Here is an 11,647-nt window from a genome sequence, read left to right as displayed (position 1 = left end):
TAAAAAAAATAAATAAAAAGGCAGCTCTCAGGGCGCCTGGGTGGCTCAGTCGTTGAGCGTCTGCCTTCGGCTCAAGTCATGATCCCAGGGTCCTGGGATCGAGCCCCGCGTCGGGCTCCCTGCTCCGCGGGAAGCCTGCTTCTCCCTCTCCCCCTGCTTGTATTCCCTCTCGCTGTCTCTCTCTGTCAAATAAAATAAAATAAATAAATAAAACTCTCTTTCAAAAAAATAAAATAAAAATAAAAAGGCAGCTCTCCTACCCCGCTGAGGTTTGTTTATAGGATACTCTGTGTACCCAGAGGAGAGGTTGGAGACAGGAAAACGGAACCCTTGTGAACCTGGAGCCACCAATGATGGAAAATCAACTACAGGGTGGAAAATGGAGTTGGCCAAAGGACGGGGCCCATACAGCCGATGCCCTGCAAGATGACGTTAGGGAGCAGGAGGATGCTAAATAATGCTCAGGGCTCCACAGCACTAACCGGGTAACATCACACTGACAACCATACTGAGAAGTCGGCTTCCGGTTCTTTGTCCGTTCTGCCTCGGTCAACGGAACTCTCAGTACGGTGTTATTAGATACCTCTCTAAGCCTTCCCCTCCCGTGAGCAACAGTCCCTAGCTACTTAATAACATGGTTTCTTTGTGTTGATTTTTACAGTTTCTTCCTTCCTTCCTTTCTTTTTTGAAGATCTAATTGTCTTTATTAAGCCATTCATGAATGGGGCAGCATCCCATCTAGCAAGTAGACAGAGATTTCCAATTTATAGTAGGGATGCAAATTAATTTTTAAAATTAAGTTAAAAGGAGTCAATTTCAAGAACAATGCGAACTAGGCTAAGTATCGGTCTTGCGACAATCATAACTGTGAAACACCAACGGCTGCCCCTGGGGTGGATCCACATGAGTGAGGGCTGGGCCCCAACCGGGCTGGGGGTGGAACATTCCAGCTGGTTCTCTCCTACCAGGCTCTTCCACATACCAGCTGCGAGGGCTTGGTTTCCTCAACCCATTAAATAAGAACATTCATCCAAATCACCTCTTTGGTCTTTTCCTACTCTGAAGACTTAAAATGTTTCTGAAATGATGCCAGGCAATTAAAGAGGAGGATCTGGTTTGCACCCCTCGAGAATCTTATTCCTTGTTGCCTGTTCCCACAACCTAAAACAGTACCAGGCAAATATCTGTGGCTTGACAATGTATATTGCCCCACTTATTGAAAAAGATTGAAAAAAAGGGGGAAAAAATGCACTCACTTTACGTCTCTGCTGAGTAAAAGCGAGGCATCCCAGGGTTAAGGACAACGATCTCCGTGGCCTCGTGGCACAGTGTGAAGAGAAACTACTTTAGGAAGAAGAGAGCTGGCTGTTAGGACACCAGGGAGAATAACACACTCTCACATCCCAGATTGGAGCCTGCCACCCAGCCTCCTCCCGTTAGCGTCCAAGCTGTGCATTTGGGGCCATTGTCTCTGAATACAGGGGTGAAGACTAATTGGACAGAGGATACACCAGTGGATCCACATACACATGGCATCTCCAAGTCCCTAGTCTGGGGGGGGTAGCAAGGCATAATGAGTCATGACGGTCTTTCCATGTACTCACTGATTTTGGAAAACTGGGAATCCTGAGTTCCAATACCTTCATCTTAGGGTATAATGCAAAATTCTAAGAAAAAATAGAATGTGAAACATTTTCAAAGAATCTTGCCTTTCCCTAGATATCTTACGCATATACCATCATATCTGACAGACTAAAGTCCTGGTCTCTTCAAAATAATGATTACTATAACAATGGTAGCAACGGTAATAACCAGGACCACCACCACCACAGCCAAAGATGTGAGAGCCACAACCTCCATCTATGGAATAACTACTGGATGCCGAAAACTCTTCCTACAATGTTTTCCACAAGGAAAACGCTAAGTCCCTAAAATCTGAGTATAATATCCAAGCCCTTAAATATTATAAATATTGTTGCATCCACCTAACACTGCTTTTTGAAACTAGGTTCTTATCAAGATAAACCAATCCCTCAAAACTATCACTAACGATTAACAGCTAGAAAAAATACAAAGATGGTAAGATTCTCGTATGTGGAAGCCCCAGGACTTGATGAGACAATAATTCAAGAAATGGTAAGTTCTTTTTTTTTTTTAATTTGTAATCTCTACACCCAACGTAGGGCTCGAACTCATGACCGCACAATCAACAGTCAAATGCTCTTCTGACTGAGTCAGCCAGGCACCCCAAGAAATGTGCAGTTCTAACTTCTTATCATATATATCATCTCCATCATGGAAGAAAATCACACTGAAATTTCCAAATAAGCAGTTAAGCTTGCTCAGTCATCACTGAGTGTGGCATGGCCCCCAGGATTACCGCCACGAGGTGCCCAACTCTATGCCCTCCTTGTCTTATTGTTCCCACCTCAGTCTGGCTGAGCCCTTTCCTCCTCTGTGCTTTGCAGCTCTGACAGCCCTATTAGTGATTAATTTTTTAATTAATTTCATTTTTTTAATTAATTAATTAAAAATTTTTTTAAAGCCCCATGCCCAGTGTGGGGCTTGAACTATGACCCTGAGATCAAGAGTTACACACTCTACTGACTGAGCCAGCCAAGTGCCCCTGACAGCCCTGCTGTTGAAACGAGCACACCTGACCTGGATCCTGAGATGCTATCCTCTCTCTCCCCACCGATATTCCCATCATGCGCTCCTCACTCTCTCCCCCTCGATATTCCCATGATGCTCTCCTCTCTCTCCTGATCTTCCTATCATGCTCTCCTCACAGTCTTCCTTGGAAAGCTCTCCATCCCTACATCCTCCACCATTCCCTCCTTCAGGAAATTCAGAACTCAACATGCCTGGCCAGAACCCCCTTCCAGACTTTTCTAAAAGCCTGCCTGACCACCTGCATGACTCAACAGTCTTACCATGTCCCAGACACATCTCTCCCCCTTCTCATTCATTTCTGCCGACAGTCTCCCCATCAATCTAGCCTCCCAGAGGCCGATACATCTTTCACTCTTCCCACTCCTCTTATGCAAAAGTGGAGAGGCACCAGCGCTGGAGCCAACTTGTGTGAGTCTAGACAAACGAGGCCGTTCAATACATGACTATTTAAATGTAATTAAATAAAATTCAGAGTTCAGTGCTTCAGTCACACCTGTCACATTTTAAGTGCATGGTAGGGCCACACAGGAAGAGGAGCACAGTTTTAGGGGGTTTATACCCCTGAAAGCCTCATGCCACCAATTCCTGAGGCTGATGTTGTCCAACACATCCTAGGAATGTCGGGAAGGAAGACAAATTCCCAGCAAGTGTGAGTCAGACCACAGCTACCTCAGGCACCACACTGGGTTCAGGTCCTCATTTCTTCTTGCTCCCATTCTGTCTCAGCCCGAACACTAGCTGCCAGGGGAACCTTCACAACTCCCACCCATACATTAGGCTGCCCTGGTCGAATGTGAACTCGAACCACTCAATACGATCCCAACCCAGCTTCCTGGACCAACTCCCACATCTCTGCCTGCACCCTGAATGACCACCTCCTGTCCCCACGCCACCCTGCACAGCCTCACGCTCTGTCTCTCCTCAGGCTGTTCCCTTCTGTGGAGCACAACCATGTCCTGGATGTTAGATGAACTCCTCTCCGCCTCTGGGCTAATTCAAGCATCACACTCCCCAGGAAAGCATCCTGTTTCCTTCCCAGAGGCTCAGATCTTCCAGACTCCCTTCAAACTCAGAGTCTTTCTCCTGGCACAGGCTTTGAGAACTGTCCATAGGGGGCTTTGGGGCATGTAGCTGACCTTCAGGTGCCCACACCCTTCCCCACCAAACCAACTGAACCAGAGAAATCACCCACCACAAATTGGCCCAGAGAGCGGTTTGGGGGAAGCTTACAGAGGCGCCCCAAGCTCATTGAGGGCTGCTTGTTTTTTGTTTTTTTTTGTAATCAACAGTGTTAAAAATCCATACTCACTCTTCAAAGAACACAGCCTTCTTTCCCAACTGCTACTGGCTCTGGCAGAAGCTGAAAATGAGATTCTGGAATCACAAGAAAGAAAATGACAAAGCATTAAATCATATTAGAGAATATGAATGAAGTGCTAACAGCCACAAAATTGCTGGCTTCGCTGGAGGCAGAGTGCTCTCCTCCTCCGCACAGACAGAGTACAAACATCCTGCGGCTTTATTGCCCACCTCTTGTTCAAGTCACCCCTCCCAATTAAGCAACTGGCACAAAGGGCAGGGTATGTCAGATAATGAGCAGGGCCTAGGAAGGCACGCAGAAGGTCACAGAAGAGATCTGCAGTGAGAGGACAAAACAGGGAGGGACCTGGTGATTCCGGGGCTGGGGTGGGGAGAAAGGCAAGGGGGGGGTAGGGGTTGTCAGGCATACTGAGGTAAAAGGGGACTCTGGGACCTACAAATGTAACTAAGACCCCCAAATAAAGATTGAATCTCACCTTCTCCATTCGGAATTAGGGTTTACCTCAAAGGTGTACTCAGAAAGGAATGAGAAGGGGCGCCTGGCTGGCTCAGCGAGTAGAGCATGCAACTCTTGATCTCAGGGTTGTGAGTTTGAGCCCCATGTTGGGTGTAGAGATTACTTAAAAATTTTTTTTAAATTAAAAAAAAAAAAGAGAGAAAGGAATGAGAACAAGGTGGCAACCAGTGGACAAATGAGGATCATGTTTCTCCCCGAGTGGCCAGTGAGAGGGCACCCCACAGCTCAAAACCAGGGCTGGACAGAAAGCCCTGGCAAAGGCATCACGGAGGGAGAATGAGGAGCCAGGCAAGGGAAGGTAAAATCCACAAAACCCCTGAACTATTTCAGAGGAGTCAGTGAGGAACCATGGGACCATGGAGGTTCTAGAAGAAAACACGAGACCTGTTTGAAAATACCTCCACGGGGAAAGTCTAAGTCAGATACAAGACGCAGAGGCCATAACAAAAAGATTAATACATTCACCGCATAAAATATTTTCAAATGTCCACAGGGAAAGAGAGACCACGAACAAGATTAAGATTTGTCAATATAAATCAGAGGCAAGAGACTAATTTCCTGAAGGTATAAAAGGTTCCTACAAATCAATTAAAACAACAACGAAATCCAATAGAAAAATGGGCAAATGATCTGAGTAGCCGATTTACCAGAAAAGAAGTGACTCTTGAACATATAAAAAGACCCTCAATCTCATTTATAATAAGAGAAATGCAGATTAAACCTACAAGGTAACGGCAATCTTCATTTATCCCACTGGCAAAGAACAAAAAGTTCACTAACAGACTGTCTCTGAGGCTGGAACAGGCACCAACTTCCAGTCCCATCAACAAGTTCTATCTATGGATGGCAATCTGGTAACAATCTGAGGCAATGTAAACCATACATTCCTTCGACTTGACCGTCTCACTTCTAAGAGTTTGTGTTTATACCTAACATGAAATCATGCTTGCGCAAGTTATTTGTTACAGTAGTATTTATCATGGCAAAAGACTGGAATTAACTCATATGCTCACTTCTAAGGGGGTCTGTTAAGTAAATGATGGTATAACTTTATAAAGGACTATTATGTACAGCCATTAAATACAAATAAAATTAAATGTAAGCCATAAAATAATGACCTCCAAGGATTGTTGTTAACTCAAAAAACCAAGGAACGGGGCCACCTGGGTGGCTCAGTCGGTTGAGCGTCCAACTCTTGATTTCGGCTCAGGTCATGATCTCAAGGTCGTGAGCTCCACTGCCGGTTCTGAGCTCGGTGCTGGTGTGGGGACTGCTTAAGATTCTCTCCCCCTACCCCTCCCTGCCTCTAAAACAAACAAACAAAACGCCAGGAACAGTAGAGAGTGGATAGAATAACACCTCTTGCATTAAAGGAAGAGAGGAGAGAAAGAGGGGAGGAATGGAGAAAGAGAAAGAAATATGTTTATATATGTATGAAATGTTTCCAGACCATAAGATAACCACAAGAAACTGGTTATCAGGGCTGCCACTGGGAAGGGAAACAGGGGGACCAGAGAAGGAGATGAGGGAGACTTGTCACTTGATATCCTTTTGTATCTTTTGAATTGCTACTATGTGCGTGTATAAGGTTTTCTATACTTAATTACAAAATATAATATAAAATCCTCAAATAGAAATGGTCTATCCCCATTGTCCAATACAGTAGCTGCTAGCCACATGTGACTGTTTAAATTGACTGAAATTAAATAAAATGTAAAATTCAGTTCCTCAGCTGCACTAGCCACATTTCACATGGTCAAGAGCCACAGGTAGCTAGTGGCTACCAGACTGGGCAGCGGACATAGAGCTCATTTTCATCATCACAAAGAGTTCTACTGGCTAGTCCTGGACTCTATGTTAGTTAAAATGGCCCACGTGAGCAAGCAACCAAACCTTAATTGTTTCGCATGATCAGCGAAGAACTACAAATGTGAAGGCTATTAGCCTACAAATCCTTCTCCCTCTACACAAGCTAAAAGGCCAGGCCACCTACTAGAATAACAAAGACCGGGGAGGGTTCCTGCCCTGTGTGACTACCCAAAGGTTATGTCAGTTTGACATAAACTTCAGTCCTCAAAGTCCAGCACTCTAAGAAGATAAGGATTTCCATTCTGCAACCATACATGTGCATAAACTGGAAATGCATAATCTGGGAGAGGTACTGATAAGAGGATCCCTTGGTCCCACTTGGTGCCAAAGTGCTAGCAACTGGTTCCCCCTGGGGATTCTTACTTAAGAACCAGCCAAGCCCAGAGCCCCTCTCCTTTGCTTCTACCACCTGGGGCAGCTCTGTGGGCAAGGAAACTCAGCTTAGCCAGGCTGGTCCTGTAGGCAGGGAATTAGAGAACCAGATAATCCTGCTACCCAATTCCCTGGAGAAAGGACACGGTGGGGGTGAGGTGGGAGGGAAGGCAGCTGAATCAGGGGCTCAGCTGGAAGGTAAGTGGCTTATATATCTGGCAGCATATCTTCTAAAAAATTGTATTGGCCAAGAAACAAGGCAATAAAATACACAACATGTGACCTGACCTAGATGAGCACCTTCAAAATATCAGCCTCGGGGTGGGGGTGGGGGGGTCAAGATCTAGGTTGATGATAGTCTGACCTAACTGCCTGCTTGAAATCATGTTGAAAACAAGAAAACCCTCCAGAAATATGAGCCAGTCTTCCTGCTGGATCAAAGAAGCGCCAAAGTCACTTGACCTTTCACTTCCGAAGACCCCACCGTCTTCAGGCTCTCAGGGAGCCCAGACGTAGCTTTGATCCCAGCATTTGGCCCGCGGATTACTGCGGATGTATGCACTGTCATCAGCTGAGGTCACCTCTCAAAGGTAAAGTGCTAGAAAGAGCATCATTTAAGTGATTATTTTCCACATGACTGAAAGGAATTAAAATAGCCCTCTATATGGGTACGCAATGGCACAGGGCCTAAAATAGAACCTCAGCACCCAAAACACAGTCTCCCATTGCTGAATCTGTGCTTCACCAATAAAAGGAAAAGCAAGGAGATTAAAGAGGGTTTTGTCATTTCTAAAGGAGGTGAAGTTGGTCGGTAGCATTTTCTAACTGCAGGAACAAAGTTGGCCTTAGACAGAAGGGAGCTCTGTTAGTAAGAGCCTGGAGGTTTTTTATCAGGACAAGATTTCTGGCTCCCAGCAGAGGCTCAGCATTCAGGGCCCTTTGTGAGCTGGTCCCCACCTTCTATCTAGCAGAATCTCCTCCCAGAGGAGATCTCTGTGACCCTGGAGAATTAGCATCCAAAAAAGGAACCTGCGGTGAAGCCACACAGGGAAGTTCACAGTTAAGAAAAAAAAAACACAGGGCGCCTGGGTGGCTCAGATGGTTAAGCGTCTGCCTTCGGCTCAGGTCATGATCCCAGGGTCCTGGGATCGAGTCCCACATCGGGCTCCCGGCTCAGCGGGGAGCCTGCTTCTCCCTCTGACCCTCTCCCCTCTCATGCTGTTTCTCTCTTGCTCGCTCTCTAAAAAATAAATAAAATCTTTAAAAAAAAAAACCAAAAAAACACAGTTCGGTTTAGAACTTAATCCAAATAAAAAACCCCCCAAAATCAAATGTATTTTTTTTTTTAAGATTTTATTTATTTATCTGACAGAGAGACAGCGAGAGAGGGAACACAAGCAGGGGGAGAGGGAGAGGGAGAAGCAGGCCTCCCGCTGAGCAGGGAGCCCGACGCAGGGCTCGATCCCAGGACCCTGGGATCATGACCTGAGCCGAAGGCAGACGCTTAACGACTGAGCCACCCGGGCGCCCCCAAAATCAAATGTATTTTAAAAGCAAGAGTAAATATTGAACAAAATGAAAATGAGGTCATAACTGCAATCCTGTGCTAAGTCTTAGAACAAAGAATTAAAGTCTCACGTGGACTGTCTTAGAGTATGATGAATCTTTCCGGTTAGTATTTGGTTATCACAGTGCTATCCCAAAGAGGACATTTTTACAAACATACCTTATTGACCTTATTGATCTCTCAAGGGCGTAATTCTTTGATTTTCAAAGAATTGATTTTTTAATTCATTTCTCCCCCTTCTCTTCATCGGGTCTCACGTTGCCAGATCCTCATCTATTACTGCCTTGACATGTCATTTAAGCAGTTCTCCAACATCGCTTGCTTTGATTTCATGAAATCCTGCCTCTCTCACAAGAGTTACAATTTCACTTTCCACTCTTTGTCCTGTACCTATTTGCAAACGTCCTAGGAGCTGGGAGAGACAGATGACCCAGACATGGATGCTCCTGGAGCCCGGCTAGACAACAGGGTTGAAAACAGAGGGAGGGATGATGGCATCAGACCTCAGTTTGTAAGTGGCAAGCCCATTACTGAATATCTTCCTGCAATGATGACTTCTGCTTCCCCTCTGTGACCTGGAAACTGTGGGGAGTCAGATACCAGAGATGCTGATAGTCTGACCCTCTGGGGACTGTACCTGAACTGGCTTTTTATTTCTCTCCATTTCCCCCACTGTCTCTCTCCGGAGGATACCCTTGACCTACCCCTATATTCTCCTTTACAAGTCTTTCTGGCAGAGCTAGGAGTTATCTCCTTCAATGTACCTTCCCTCAGCACCGCCACGCCCCCATTTGTAACCTCCATGCCTCAGATATTTTGTAGGGATGCTTCTCTCTCGTGGCACTGGTGATTTGTGCCTTTAAGCATGGGACCCGTGAGAACACCAGCTGTACCCTCCACCAGGCGGCAAGTCTCCAAGACGAGTCTTACTACATCTCAGCATCTGCCACAGCACTTCAGGACCGTGCCTTGCCCTCAGAGGGCACTTAGTCAATACCAAATGATAAGCTAGGAGGTCAGGAATCAACAGGGCTGCCCACTAGGGCCACCGCAGGCCATTCCTTCACTTTGTTATGATGGTCACCAACAAAATGAACATTCATCAGAGCGCTGAGTTTTAGAGGCATTCTCCAGATGGGCAGTTGGGACCCAGAGAAGTTAAGCAGGCTGTCCAATGTCACACAGCTCTTCTCTGCTTCCAATCCACCAGTGGCTCACAGTGGCCCTCAGCATGATTTACAGGGCTGTGGAGGATAGGATTTAATACCTGCCTGTCTCTCAAGCATTATCCTCTTCTATCACCCACCTCTTTCCTTCAATGAGCCACAATCCCTGATATGTCATACTCTTTCACACCTCCAAGCCTTTGGCACACATGGTATTCTCCCTCGCCTGCCTTTTCTCCCTCCTGCCTGGTGAGCTCCAGCTCATTCCACAAGTCTTGGCCATGAAGCGCAGCCCCAGTCTGTAAATGCTCCGCTGAGGATTCAGTTTTGCAGCTCTATAAACCGGGTTCAAATCTCTGCTCTGCTACTGACCTGCTGTGTGACCTTGGCAAAGTCACTTCACCTCTTAGGGCCTCGGTAAAAGGACGAAATGAGAGGGTGCACGGAGACTGCTCAACGCAGTGACTGGCGCACACCAAGTGCTCACTCTGGACAGCTGGGAAGATCTCACCAGCCCTCACAGGCCCAGGGAGGGAGCCCAGCCACACCCCCACCCCTCCCTCCCCTGCAGTGCCACCGTGCCTGGGGCTCTCAGACACTTGAGGCTACGGGCATGTCTGTGTTGCTATCTTTATACTCCCAGAGTCTGGCCCCTAGCTCCATTACCAAATTTCATCACATAGAAGGCTTAAATCTTGCTCTGAGTATATATCACAAGGCCAACACCCAACGCCAAGAGCCACAGAGCCACAGCCTCGGGAAAACAGCCTAAGGCAAAGGCTGCTGTTACTTCAGGTAATTAACAAAAAGAATAGGATCCCAACCTGTGGGCAGTAAGAACCTCTGCCCACACCTTTCACAGGCTGCCCTGTACCCCTGAATCAGCAGTTTCCTTGGTGCAGCCCCAAACACATCCAAATACAGGCGGAGACCCCCTCCGTGGCTTCTGGGTTTGGAAAGCCTGGAAGATGATCAAGAGGGTTTCGGAGGGCCCAGTGTAGGAGAATATCTTGATCTTCTTTGAAGAGACAACTACATCCAAGGTCAGAGAGGACTTGGGTTTGCGAAAATTGCATCTAGATCAGGGTTTCCTCAACTGTGGCACAACAGATATTCTGGGCTGCCTAGTTCTTTGTTGTGGGGGGCTGTCCTATACACTGTAGGATATTTAGCAACATCCGGGGGCCCCTACCCACTCGATGCCACCCCTAAGTTGTGACAAGCAAAAATGTCTCTAGACGTTGCCAAATGCACCCGGGGGGCAAAGCTGCCCTCAGTTGAGAGCCCTTCTGGAGGAAGTGAGCCCACTCGACTCCAACCCTGGATTTATGTCTGCAGTAAATCAGTGAGGAACATTCTTAGCCACTCACCATATCTGCCTTAAAACGATGTCTTCCAGTCCTCAGGGATTTTTTTTTTTCTAAGTTCACAGTCTAGAAGGCAGTTGTTCTCAACCCTGGCCACGCAGAATCTCCCAGGGAGCGTTTTAAAAATATAGATTCCGGGATACCACCCCCAGAGATTCAGATTCACTGGGCTTGGGGCAGAGGCAGGACATGGGTATTTTTTAAAAATTCCCTAGGCGGTTCTAACATGCAGCCAGGATGGAGAAGCATTGCCGGAAGACATTCCATGTGCTTCCATCTCCCCCATCCTTTGAATCTGGCAGTGTTAAAAGCCAGTGAACCAGAAAACCAAAATGAAGCTAAGGGGATTTAAGTAACAACCTCATTCTTGACAACAAAACATCCTCAGCACACTCCATTTCTTGGCCTCCAGATGACTTGCTAGAAAGAATGGAACTTAACCCCGTAATCATGCAGTTTGCCCATGGCTTTATTGATCTAAACAGTGCCTTCCCATAAAACTTTCTGGGAAGATGGAAATGTTCTCTATCTGCTCTCCCTAATATAGTAGTCACTGGCCACCCATGGCTATCGACCACTTGAAATATGGCCAGTGTGACTTAAGAAGAGAATTTTAAATTTTATTTAATTTGAATTTGATGGCCACCATATTAATAGCATGAAAAATATTTGTGTCCCTGCAGGGTCACAAAAATAAAGTCCCGTAGGCTGCTAAATGCTACGGAACCGTGAAAATTTACAAAAATATATGCCTTAGAATATCTAAACGCAACAGTCTTTTTTTTTTTTCCACATA

General features: G+C 46.3%; 1 long non-coding RNA gene across 2 annotated transcripts in view; it reads right to left on the bottom strand.

Annotated features, from left to right (window-relative positions):
* Nucleotides 1-33: 33 nt before the first annotated feature.
* LOC145721499 (uncharacterized) overlaps nucleotides 34-11,647 on the bottom strand; it is a 15,710-nt gene continuing 4,096 nt past the window's right edge. Inside the window, exons 2-3 of one of the 2 annotated variants that reach the window (XR_014145224.1) lie at nucleotides 3,983-4,047; nucleotides 34-1,344 (exon numbers count right to left, since the gene is read on the bottom strand). This is a non-coding gene — a long non-coding RNA (uncharacterized LOC145721499). The remainder of the gene's footprint in view (nucleotides 1,345-3,982; nucleotides 4,048-11,647) is intronic. The other variant, XR_014145225.1, reaches the window with a different exon arrangement.

This window comes from Leptonychotes weddellii, chromosome 1, assembly GCF_054177405.1.
Source record: "Leptonychotes weddellii isolate Sample4059 chromosome 1, ASM5417740v2, whole genome shotgun sequence".
Lineage (NCBI taxonomy): Eukaryota > Metazoa > Chordata > Mammalia > Carnivora > Phocidae > Leptonychotes > Leptonychotes weddellii.
Note: the sequence above shows the minus strand (reverse complement) of the source record. Positions and strands in the feature narration are given on the sequence as shown.